Here is a 13,117-nt window from a genome sequence, read left to right on the forward strand (position 1 = left end):
TCATTTGTAACAGACTGAAAAGTTCAAGGATTACAATAATTCATAGGGTAAAAATCCTTAATAACCTTAAAATTAATTTATAAATAAAAAACAATAATATAATGACGTGGACAAAAATATAAGAAGGCACAAGAGAAGAAAGAACATTGAGAGGACGTATCATATACTAAGGGATATAGTAGAAAGAGGTTATGCGACGGTCTTGAATATTGCATCAGAACATAACTTGGTAGATTCATTCACAAAGATGCTACCAACAAAATATTTTATGGGTCATATAACTAATGTTAACGCAGATTTTCGTTAACCAAATTTGAGCCTCACAATATTGATTTCACACAGAAAAAATTAAAGCTAGCAAAATATAGAATATGAACACAGGGTTTTTATGTGGTTTTGCAGTTAAAATTCTGCATAGTCCACGAGTCAATCTTATTTAGATTTCTGAGTATTTTTTTCAGGGCCTCTTTCATATGAATTTTTTCGTCCCCTCTCTTGATCTTGCCTGCCACTATTTATAATTACATAGTGGGCAGTAATTTACAAAAGTTGACAATAATCGTTACAGCAATTATTCTCTCAAATTATTGGATTTGATTACAAATCAAGCTAAGTAAATGAGGCTTCTATCATTCACACAACTATGAGTATCCCGCTTTTATTGGGCCGAGATGAACGCGTAATTAAGGACATACGGTAAACCTTATCCCATAAGGATGCCTCGCTGAGAATGGAGCCAAGTTAACTTTGATGGTGAGCAGTTGCTTGTCATCTGACTTCCCAAGATTAATATTGTTTCAACTCTGATAACTATATTTTCTCGTGTCGAGATGATCTTCCTCGCATGCATGCCTTCTTCTAGCGAGATAAACGCCTCGTTGTCTGTTATCTTGACTCGCCAAACTATCTACACTCAGTTTGTATATCGTGTAATATACGCTAAGTGTTTTTAGTGTTATCATTTCTCTTCCACGCAGCGAGGTTGAGGCCTCGTCATGCACACTTGCGCTCACATGGTTTCTCGTCAATACATAAGTTAGTTGTTTGTACGTTTCTGTCTCGCAGAAGGCTATTCAGCCAGCCGAGTTGTAAACATACTCTGCGAATTATGTTTCCAACAAGTTGTTCCATGCCAAGTGTACTTTCGTTTGCGTGTTTGAGTTCTTCGTTCTTCCCAGCGCAACACGTGTCTTCCTCTGATGTGCTTACCGAATTTTGAGTATAACAATTGCCCCTTAAAAAGTTATTTTTTAATTAAAAGAGCTTTTTAATGATTACAAAGGGTATTTCTGTCATGTTCCTCTTTTTTGAAAAGACGCATATCTTCTGATTTTGGCGGTTGTGCGGTTTCGAGGTACATCAGAATTAAATGTCTATCTTTTCCACTTCCACTTTAAATCATGTCCATAGGATCAAATCTTTCTATGATCTAACGAAGCCACTATCATGAGTATAAAGTAAGAAAAAAGGAACCACCTTTGCACCATTTTCTCCATTTCAAAAAGTTTGAGAAAAACCCTTAAACTTCTTTGCCAAGGATCACCATTAAATTCGTCCGAAGACTTGCATGCCATCCTTATCCTTGACCTTTTTTCCTGTGAGTTTCCTCTGACTTCATCCTCTCAAAGCGATCCTTGCTTCGTTCGAAGATTTGCAGACGGAATTACCAGGCATTGCCCCAAGCCCTAACTTCAAATAGTAAGTTGCTTTCTTCTTTCTCATGTTTGTTACATTGTGTGGATTAGTTACTTGATTTGTTTGTATTGTTATCATCTCATCTGGTTTTGGGAGTTTTTTTAGGGTTTAAACTGTTCATACTAGGGTTCAGGCAATATGTAGGTTGTTTTAAGATCTCCAAGTCATTACTTTCTGTTTTGATAAAATTCTCTTCAGGGATTGGGACTGCTTTTTTGTTGTAGCAATGTCCCACTCTGGTTCAGGAATTTATCGTCTAGAAGTTTTAGAGTTTGAGTTCCCTATAGAATCAACCATCCCATATAAACCCAACCCATCAAAACCCACCTCCAAATTAGAGCTAAACGATGTTAGGGTCAGGGAACACATAGTGAGAACCCAACAGGAAGATATTTCTAGTCGCTACAGGCACTTCTTGCAAGAAATATCCGAAGGCTGATGCCGATTCTTGCGAGAAGCAGCCTGGCCGGAACCTCCTAGCGTGTCCTTTATTCCTGTGGCAAAACCTTTGTTTTTACCCAACGTCACAATTGCTTTTGAACCAGGTGACTTAGATTTTGAAATTATGCCTCCCAAGCCACGTACGTCTAAAACTCCCCAGGATCCCAGCGTCACTTTTGAGGCTGAGTTGATAGAATCAAAGGTGCGATCTATTTCAGGCTACACGGGCGAGATGCTGAAAACCTGTGGAATTGAACTTGGGCAATCATACCAAGTTAGATCAGTACGAGAGGGTAAGTTCAGTTGCTACCCCCTGCATGCTTTGCCAGCAGTAACCCAGGGACCAGTGGTGAGACCAGTACCAGTGGTTCAACTAGCATGGGTACCCGGAGCCTTGAGCATATCAGTGTAGGGCCGCCCTTCCTCTTCGGGACTACTTCAAAGACTATATAAACCACATTAGAGTTGCCCCATTCCAGCTGACTCCTATCTCCTGTAGGATTCTTGTTAGTCTGAAAGTCTTGTACAAAATTATGAACTGGGGGTGTTCCACTCCAGTAGAGATTGAGTATCTTTACTCAGTTAAGGTCGTTCCATCGAGGAAGAACGCTGCAGTGGGCTTTTTCTATCTCGGTACTCACCCCAACGAGCCTAAAATTATTGTAGACTTGCCAAATAAAGTTTCCTTTAAGAACAACTTCTTCTGGACGTTTTGTCTTTCCCCCATCAGCACAACCACGTTTCACAAACTTCGTAAGTGATCGTTCTCTTCTTACTTATTTACATCAGTCTTCCTTTTTCAAGTTTGAGACTAATGTTTTGTTTGTCCTGACAGCTCTTTTGACGAGATCTACTCCTACTCCCGAGATGGTTAGTAGGCATAGGCGCCTGTTAACCCTTCCCTACGGTCTTCGGTCATACAACTTCCTTTTGAGCGAGGTTAACTTGCGATCGATGGGCCTTCTTGCTGATAAAGAATATACTTGTGATTATAAGATTCCCAAGTATTCTTCTTGGCAACAGATTATTGTTTTGCCCGAGGATCAGGCCTGGGATCGCTTGGCTCAAGCACAATACCTTCAAAGTACTGCCCCTTGGGAATTCGGTGAAGGAGCATCCCGAGGTAATCAATGTGGTTTGTCTCCTACTATACTTAAAGTTGAGCGTAGTACCTTAGTCACCTTTGAAGACTCCCGCCTTAATTTTTATATTTGGAATTCTCTTCTTGTGGACCACATTGCTCATAAGTTTGACAGTTGGTATCCTAGATTCCACGTCCAGGTTAATTATTACGAGTCATTTTATGGTATAGTCGAGCAATACGGTACTATGGAAGATAGGGCAGGTCACATAGATGCGAGTTGGGATTTATAACCAATCGAGCCTTTTGATATATTCAAAATTACAGGCTGTAGGGATTTTAGCGAATATTACGATCCTTCTACCCCTTCATCTAGTGATAGCTCTCCTTCTAGTGATTTTGGTAAATCCCTTAGGGGGAAAATTATACTCCTCCCCTTTTTAATCGACTTTTATAATGATTGCAATGCCTCATCTTGTTTTGCAGACATAGGTTATGAAGACATCATGAACCGTAAGGGGAAGAAAAGGACATCCAACCCTGGAGTCCCTACTGTTGCCGAAGTGGTTCCTCCCAAGAGGTAAGGAAAAACCACCGCCCATAAGAAGAAATCACAAGCTGAGCCTATCGATCTCGAGGTTTCGGATGACGAGATTCAAGAGCAAGTTCCTCCTCCAGTAGTCCCCGACGCCAATGCTCCTCGTCCCGAGGCGACCTTCGCTACTGCTTCTTCGAGCCACGCCATTGAGACCTTGTCGGTCGCAGCAGGGGAAGCTGGGTCTGAATTTGCCCAGGCATATGGAGTCGCCTGTTGGTGCAAACTTCAAACTCTTCTTCCCCTTGATTGGGATTTTCGCAATCTTAGGAGTCTAAAAGAGATGCTTTCAAGGAGCTTGGACTGCCACTTCATGGTACGTTGGCTTTGTTATTATAATTATATTATTCTTTTTTACACCTCTTTCATATCCATCTGTTTGCAATTCTCCAGGCTTCTTTGGCTTCTTTTGCTTCCAGTCGATTACTCTCTGAGCGACTTGAGTACTTAGAGGGAGAGGTCCACAAATTACTATCACAATGCAAGGTTGTGGGTAAGCACCGGGATGACTCCCAACAGGAAAATACCCGCCTCAGGCAAGAAACCGAGAAAGCAAAGGAATAAGCCGAGAAAGCAAAAAAGGAAGCCGAGAAGGCAAAAGATGAAGCTGAGAAGGCGAAGGAGGAGGCCGAGAAGACCATCAAAGCCCAAGCCGATGAGTTTGAGGAGAAACTTGCTGAGAACGAAGTCGAGACCGTAGAACGATGCGATAAGGTTGGTTTTTGCATTGTATATCGGACCTGGCTTTGGAACCCTAATATGGATACCGGCTTCTTGGAGGAGCAGGATTGAGGAAACTTTAGCTCTTTGCGAGAAGACCAAGATAGAGGAAGAAGATGGCGAGGTTGAGGAAGAAGAAGATCTGTCCAAGTCTCCCAGCATGTAGACTTTGTTTTTATTTATCCCCTTTTCTCTTTTAGAAAATAGCCCTTTGGCCGAGACAATAGTTTGCCCCTAGCGATATTTTTTTTTTTTTTGTAAAGACAGATTTGCAAGGTTGGACGACCAACTTTGCTTTATAATGCCTCGTACTTTAATATGCAGATGTTTGCTTGCGTTTTATTCACAATATAAATAATTACATGCATAAAGTTTATTAGGGGTTTCCATCGCTTGCATTTTCCTCTAACGTTAAGTAGTTAATTTCCTACTTTACATGCGAGTAGCTTATCTGCTCGTTCCTCAATCTACGAGCCATCATCGATTCCACCTCGCGATCATCGGAGGTGATCTTATTTTAAGAAAATTCAAATATTTTCATTTCTTACATGAGTAGTTAAATTTTCTACCCACGTGTCGGGTTTAAGTATTTTTTCAAGACATTTCGATGTCTCGTTTAATACTTTCCCTTGGTATGAGCCGTTAGTATTCAGCTTTATGCGCTAGTCATAACTTTTGATTTTCCTTTCTCGTCGGATAGGTTATAAATCAAAAATTACAGTTGTTTGATCCCTTTCTCGTCAGAAAGGTTTGATCAATGCGTTATAACGATTCGACCCCTCTTCCGTCAAAAAGGTTTGGTCAGGGAGTTATAACAGTTCGACCCCTCTTCCGTCAAAAAGGTTTGGTCGAGGCCCTTTTAAAAAGGTTTCAAAAATTTATTTTTTGAAATGATGGGTTTGTATTTGTACTATGTATTTCCAGATTAATTCCGGTTAATCATACATATATGCCCCTCAAGTATTTTCAAAGTGTTTACGCTTTATAATTTCTTGTTTGAAAGAAATGATTATTTTATTCACAACTAAAGTTCAAAATATTTCATCAACAATGTGATTTACAATCATTAATCTCATGAGAACATCCCCAGCTCAATCGTTTATTTTATCAATCTTCCAGGAGCACCTGGTTTTGATAAAACGGGTTTTGATGTTCAGGGTCAATCCCTCACACACTCCCTCAATTGTTTCAATACTGACATATCCCAAGAATTCAGGTGAAGTAGTTCTGGTTCTTGTTGTTTGTCTTCGACTGCTACTGGTTGCCGTCCAGCTTTCCACGTGGCAGCTTGATATGGCAACCACAGTGGGCCGATATCTACTCATGTCCCAATTCTTTTACAAAATTACTTTACCGGGGTAACTGCCACTTGTATTCTTGTGACCCTCTCCCTCTCGTGATAACCAAGGTGTCCCTTCCTCTTACGGGGAGGGTTATAATCTTGGGTCGCTCGAGTTATTGGGTGGATCGAGCTGATCATAAGCATCTTCTTGCCCCTTTATAGATCGTTGAAGGTGTCCTTGCGATATGAGACCTTCTATCTCATCTTTCCACTGATGACACTCTTCCGTGGTATGACTAATATCCCCATGATATTCACACCGCTTATTTGGATCCCTCTTGCGCCTCGCATGTTTCATAGGTCCCGGCTTGCCAAAAACGGCTTCCTGTACATGTGCGAGGTAGATTTTTTCTCAAGTTTCATTGACATCGGTATATTCAGCATAAAGAGGGATATACTTGTTGGGCTTCTTATCCTTGGGCAGCCTTTTGGAATCGTCTTTTCTCTTTGATCCTGAGGCTTCCGAATCAAGTTCTCCAACAGTATCGTGCCTCGGTTGTCTTCTAGGTTTCGTGACTTGATGCCTTTTGAACTTATGCTCCAACTCGTTCATTCGCAAATGGAGTGAATCCTTTTGCTTTGGATCGAGTCGTTGACGAAGGTCAAGCTTCTTCAAGTTTAGATGTTCTCGTAGATCACTCTTATCGTGACTACGGTCGGACCTTGCCCTTCCTCTCAAGGTTTGATTCACTTTTTTTCCCAATATGGGTTTGCGCGAGTTTCTTTCTTATGACCCTGAAGAGAAGGTTGGCGATTTTCGTCCAATGTTCCACGTATCTCAGGTTGTGTCTCCAGGTTTTCTTCAGTTTTCTCAGGTTGCATCTCTTGATATTTTTGAGTATATCTCTAGGTTGTCCCCTGCCCCTTGGTTTGCGAGCTGCGAGGTTTGCCTCGTGAATCTCTTTTCCCAAGGTCAGGTTGATTTTGGGTACCATTCTCCTGCGGTGCCTTTATTGCAGCTATTTCACACTCTAACTCGGCATTACGCCAGTTTACTTCCTCCAATCGACGCCTAAGATGGTGATTTTCTAATTCCACGATCGGTATGTAACTTGTTGGGTCGTAGGCGCCATCCTCATCAACCTGGTTAGGAAGTGACCGATTGTTGTTTGTCCAAAGTCCGTCAAGCTAGGGGCTCCAATACTGGGTCTTCCTAGGGCTTGCATTCTGTTCATGCGATGACTCAATAGATCCCTGAGGACTCAATGGTTCTATTCCGGGACGATGATTGATTCCTTCTTGAGGATTATTATCTTTGGTGTCATCCATCACTTTTATGTCAGGAGGCTTTTTTTGAGCTTTTTCACAGAGGCTCTCAATGAAAGCACCAAACTGTTAACGCAGATTTTCGTTAACAAATTTGAGCCTCACAATATTGATTTCACACAGAAAAAATTAAAGCTAGCAAAATATAGAATATTAACACAGGGTTTTTATGTGGTTTTGCAGTTAAAATTCTGCATAGTCCACAAGTCAATCTTATTCATATTTCTGAGTAATTTTTTTCAGGGCCTCTTTCATATGAGTTTTTTCGTCCCCTCTCTTGATCTTGCCTGCCACTATTTATAATTACACAGTGGGCAGTAATTTACAAAAGTTGACAACAATCGTTACAGCAATTATTCTCTCAAATCATGGGATTTGATTACAACTCAAGCTAAGTAAATGAGGCTTTTATCATTCACACAGCTATGAGTATCCCGCTTTTATTGGGCTGAGATGAACGCGTAATTAAAGATATATGATAAACCTTATCCCATAAGGATGCCTCGCTGAGAATGGAGCCAAGTTAACTTTGATGGCGAGCAGTTGCTTGTCATCTGACTTCCCAAGATTAATATTGTTTCAACTCTGATAACTATATTTTTTGGTGTCGAGATGATCTTCCTTGCATCCATGCCATCTTCTAGCGAGATAAATGCCTTGCCGTCTGTTATCTTGACTCGCCAAACTATCTACACTCAGTTTGTATATCGTTTAATATACGCTAAGTGTTTTTAGTGTTATTGTTTCTCTTCCACCCAGCGAGGTTGAGGCATCGTCATGCACACTTGCACTCACATGGTTTCTCATCAATACATAAGTTAGCAGTTTGTACGTTTGTCTCGCAGAAGGCTATTGTAACGTCCCCGCTTCAAGCCTCCATTGGGTCCTTACACCCACGGAATAATGGCTCTTATACACGAGTACGTCACTCTAGCTGCTTCATGGACTGATGACTGACGCTACCGACCAACACAAGTGTTTCCAGCGTGCTTTGTCCTCACTCGCACGCTTTCTGGGAAAACTTCCCAGGATGTCACCCATCCTGAAATTGCCCCAGGTCAAGCACGCTTAACTGTGGAGTTCTTTCGAGATGGGCTACCGAAAAATAAGATGCACCTTGTTGATATAGGTAGTACCAATCAATCCATTTATGCTCTCTTCAACTATGTAGTCCCATACCTACACAGCCTCAGAATCATCACACTTGACCTTCCCCAGGCGATGTGGGATTGCACAGCTTACCCGATATTTTCCCTTACGGATCATGGGACTACGGACTGTCACAATCACCACCCCTTACGGGGTCCAACATCCTCGTCGATACCATATTGTAACGCCCCGATTTCCTGAGACGTCACACTAGCTAGTCTGTTTAAAACCATTTAAGATAAAGACAATAAAATACTTCTTTAATGAAAAATAACTAAGCATGAGATCTCATTATTTTTAAAAACAAAACATTTATTTATTCATAACCTTAAAATATAAAGATTTACAAAAATTATTTGAATCATAATCTTTAATGAAATATTTTTAAACCAAAACATCGTGACAATCCCCTAACATGTAATCCATGCCTCAAGCTCGCCATCCTCACTGTTTAGTTTTGTCTTTACCTGCACACAGAGTACCCGTGAGCTAACGCCCAGTAAGAAGAGCTATGTAGGACATAACCCCCCCAACTAGATAACATAGTCATAAGTATAACAATATCACAACATCAAATCAATTCATACCATACTTGCATACATATAACAACATGTCATATCACACATTATTCTCACATACAATACAACATCATATCACAGTGTAATCTTAATGCATGCTATACTCACACACATAACACATAGTATCTTATCGCACATTGTCCTTGTTGGTATTATATTTATCCAGGATCTTAGATCTATTTGCAAGTATGTTGATTTAACAACCTAATATTGAACTTCTAAAACGATGAACTAAACACATAACTTTAGTCTATATGTTGCTCGTGAGCCGCCAAGTACCAGTCTCGCAACAGTACTGGCGCAAAAGGATCGGTCCTTCACTTGCTGATCGTTCGCGAGTCGAACTCGCTCTCTTGCCACGCCTTTCACTCACTCGCTTGAGTCGGACTCAATCACTCTTTTTGTTTGGAGGATCATTCGTTCTTCACTCTCTTAATATTTCCATATTACCCGCAGGGAGCGCAGCAACCAAGGTGCATATTATCATATAAAAATTTAAGAATAACTTACAGTGATTGCAGCGGAATAAATGTCTCCTTCCACTCAGATCTCTAACCCTTGATTCCTGTCTGTAGCAGAGTATAATCAAGATCTGAGCCCGAAAGTTCGTCAGTTGGATGTGATCCTTCACAGTCTTCCAAACTATGATGAGATACTGAATGATGTGAGTGGGCACTTCTCTCTCACTAGGGATTTCGAAATCTCTCTCTTGTTTTTCTCTCTTGATTTCGTGTGACACACTTTGCAAAGCAAAGTTTTCTCAAGCAAACACATGCATACAAAGAGAGGAGAGGGGCTGCTATAAATAGGAAAAGGGAAGATCACAACTTTCCAAATAAACAGTTTCATCTTTTACTGTGTAATTGAATAACTGCCTTATTTAGTGTGATTCACCACTTTCCTATTTAGGCTAGGCTTTGATTAGCAATTAAATGACAAAATAAATTGAAAAATAATAATTGGGAAAAAGCAATGATGTGGCCGGCCATGGTGTGAATGGGCCTCACATGGATTTTGCAGTTTTCTCAATTTTATTTCTATTTCTCCAAAAATGACATTTTTCAATTCTAATCATTTTAATGCCAAAACCAATTATTTAATAACTAAAATAGATTATTAAATAATATTGCCATTTAAAATTAATTATTAATTCAGACATGCAAAGTCTCATAATTAATAATTAAACCTAGAAACCCTCTTATTTACAATTTCATCCCTAAACTGTGAGAATTCACAAATTAGACATAGTCTAACTTTTAGAATTATAATTGATTAATCATAAATCAATTATAGAGTCCTACAAACAGTATAGTCTCAACTAGAATGGGGACCATGGATCTATATTCTGAGCTTCCAATAAATTGAACCGATTTACCAAGTAAATCCCTAACTTATTAATTCCTCGTTGAATCCACTCTTAGAACTTGGAATTGCACTCTCAGACTTATATAGAGCATATCATATGTTTCACGATATCAATATGCTATCTTATTTAACCATTGTTATAATCTTAATGTGATTTAGAGATCCTCTATATAGATGATTTACATCGAGACGGGACCAATTTACCGTTTACACCCCTCAATGTATTTTGCCCATTTGAACACTTAGTTACCTGTAAATGATGTTTTAGTGATCTAATATATAGTCACTGAAACAAGAGCTCATCCATTTACTTCTATTTAACTAAGCTCAAAAGGAATCATCACTTTACTTCTATACACCAGTAGAAGCTATAGATTTCCATATTTATGTTTAGCACTCCCATTCAGTTATGCTATCATGTTCCCAAAATATATGTATTATCCTGACTCAAAGCAGGCTTTAACTAATAAATCAAAGAACAAGAATAGCACTCCTGAGATTGAGCCTAAGCATATCAGGATTTAGATTCTCTTAATCTAAGATCAACTTCTTACATTGACTTGGAAAGATACAACGGTAAGTTTACAATATCTTTAACCAAGTTCAATATCGGTCCAGTCCAATGCATACTCCATGCATTCGAAACCAGTATACTTTGCCAATGTTCTGGAAAGAACATAACACTTACTCCAAGTGTAAGTATACTTCATCGCTGATTATCACATCAGTGTAAATCCAAAACACTGATGAACAGGGACCAAAACTTTTGAATCATATAATCACAATCACATTCCACTGTATTGACGATACTGTAATTGTGAATAACTATATGTTCTGGATTTAACTGATTTTGTGCATATATCAAGTACATGTATTAAACCATAAACATGTAACATACATGTAAACATACTTCACTTCTAAATTGATAACTAATCAGATTGTAATGAGTTTTATTTAGGGCATAAAACCCAACAAACTCCCACTTGCACTAACATAAAACAAGTAGTGCATTACAATCAATCTTTTATCTTGATCCTCTGATCAAGTGTAGTATCTTTGAATCCACCCATATATCTGGAATCAGGTTCATGAGACACATGAAACCTCCCTAACTTATGCTTTACTCGTCAAGGGATACTGAAATCCTTACTGCCCATTAAGTACATCTGAACAACCAAAAGACATATCTCTCAAATTTTAAAAGTTTGGAATTGAGATAATGCAGTGTAGAATTTTCTTCAGTAAAATAACTTTCTGGTAATTTTGAATTTACAAAGTTATATCTTCTCTGATGAAGCTTGAATTATTATAGATGGGTTTTAACACTCTTCTATAATGATTCCTCCACCCCCAGAGTAACCACCATCTCACAATGAGTCGGTGTGCATATCAGGATCACTAATGCATAGTTCCTTAATAACATATACGTCACTTTTGTAAATCTTTCTTGATTGTCCCCTAATGTTCCCCATTTGATTACATCTCAGATGGCTCCCACTCAATAGCAGATGTCTGGTTAGAAACTTTTAACCTTTTACTATTGTTTCTGGGAACATCTCATTGTGACTTATTATCTTAAGCCGAAATTGTAAGTTTCTTTAAGATTAGTTCAACAACATAGCAGTCTAGTATTTGAAGTGAAAAATACTTGCTAGAGATTTAAGCAATCAAATCAAGATACCATAAAATGTTATGAGAAATAGACATCTTGAATCAGTCTTTCGAATAGACTATGCAAGAATTCTTCTATCTTATTCTCATAATTCTGATAAGTTATTTCTATCCATGTGAATGGTTAGACTTTGTTTTTATCAGAGGTGTTCTTAAGTTCCTATCACAATTATCAACCAAAAGAAGATGGGTAAAGAATTTTAATATTCTCCCACTCAACCAAGGTAATGTGAAACATTATCAAAGAACTTTAATGGTATCAATAACTATTACAACAGTAAATCTAAACTGGAACATATAATCAAGATCAAGAATTTATTCTGATAATAGCTAATTTATTATATTATTTCCATGTTTAAAATTATGTGTCACAAAGGGTACTGTAGAATAAAGTCCACCCCTAAGTTTATAGAGATTATGGTCCACCCCTAAAGGTTGTAAATCTCTAAGTGTGATAGAGAGTCTGTGGAGTTGAATATAATCCAGAGTTCATTAGATATAAAAAATCGTTTGAACTGCATATTATTCTTAACTTTTCTCCACCCCTATCAGATCAAAAGATCTTTTTATTAAACAAATTCTCAAATAATTGTTTTTGAAACCAACAATTATTTATAAACATAGAAATAACTTCTAGTGTTTATGTAGTAATAACTCTGTAAAGAGTTTAAATACTCTTTGAACTTGCATCAATAATAAAAACACATACACAGTCAAACATAATAAATATAATAATCGGTAATAGATAAAATAAAGAACTGAAGCTCAACTCATAAATTGCAATATAATTGAAAAAGATATTTTATTATAAACCAAAAATTGTTTGCAATATTTATGAGAACCAAACAGGGAATTAAGATCCCAAAACTTGAAATCCAAATTGTTTGAAAAACTAAACAATTAATTCAAATAAAAGAGCTTCTTCTTTATTGTAGACAATCTCCATCCACTATCCAGCTTTCTAATCCAACTCGTTAAGACAGCACCCGAGTTTAAGAAGTTTTAGCTATAAGAAGAATAATAAACAAGGTTAGTAGTCCAGAATTATTAATCCAAAAGGATAATACTTCACTAAAAACACATCAGTTTATAAAGAAAATACCTTGTTTCTTTGCGAGATACTTAAGACATTGGGATTTCCAATGGCCTTTCTCATTGCAGTAGAAACATTTTCCTTTTTGTGTATTGCCAGAAGCTCCAGCATTTTTGTTCCT

The sequence above is a fragment of the Cannabis sativa genome, chromosome 5 (genome assembly GCF_029168945.1).
Source record: "Cannabis sativa cultivar Pink pepper isolate KNU-18-1 chromosome 5, ASM2916894v1, whole genome shotgun sequence".
NCBI lineage: Eukaryota > Viridiplantae > Streptophyta > Magnoliopsida > Rosales > Cannabaceae > Cannabis > Cannabis sativa.